Source organism: Penaeus monodon, chromosome 21, assembly GCF_015228065.2.
Source record: "Penaeus monodon isolate SGIC_2016 chromosome 21, NSTDA_Pmon_1, whole genome shotgun sequence".
Classification (NCBI taxonomy): Eukaryota; Metazoa; Arthropoda; class Malacostraca; order Decapoda; family Penaeidae; genus Penaeus; species Penaeus monodon.
The window spans coordinates 12,865,283-12,865,536 of NC_051406.1; the positions used below are offsets into that span (position 1 = coordinate 12,865,283).

General features: G+C 42.5%; 1 protein-coding gene across 1 annotated transcript in view; it reads right to left on the minus strand.

Annotated features, from left to right (window-relative positions):
• Positions 1–254, minus strand: part of LOC119586243 — a gene marked incomplete in the record, with an annotated part of 139,392 nt that overhangs the window by 66,408 nt on the left and 72,730 nt on the right.

Consider the following 254-nt stretch of genomic DNA (forward strand, 5'->3'; position numbering starts at 1 on the left):
CTGACGCGGAGAACACACCGTCATAAATCAAATATCATTATGCTACTCCAACTTCCCCCGTCTTTACGTCCGCAGCGGTCCATTACAACGGGGAGGTCTTTCATTAGATTAAAAAGATACAGGTGGGTGGCTTATCTCTTTTGTCTATCTAATATATGTGAGGTGTTATTTTTTCTGTCTTTGTTGTTGGTCTCTCTCTGTTTGTCTGTTTGGGTGGCTGTGTGTTCCTATCTATGTATGTCTGTGTCTCCTGA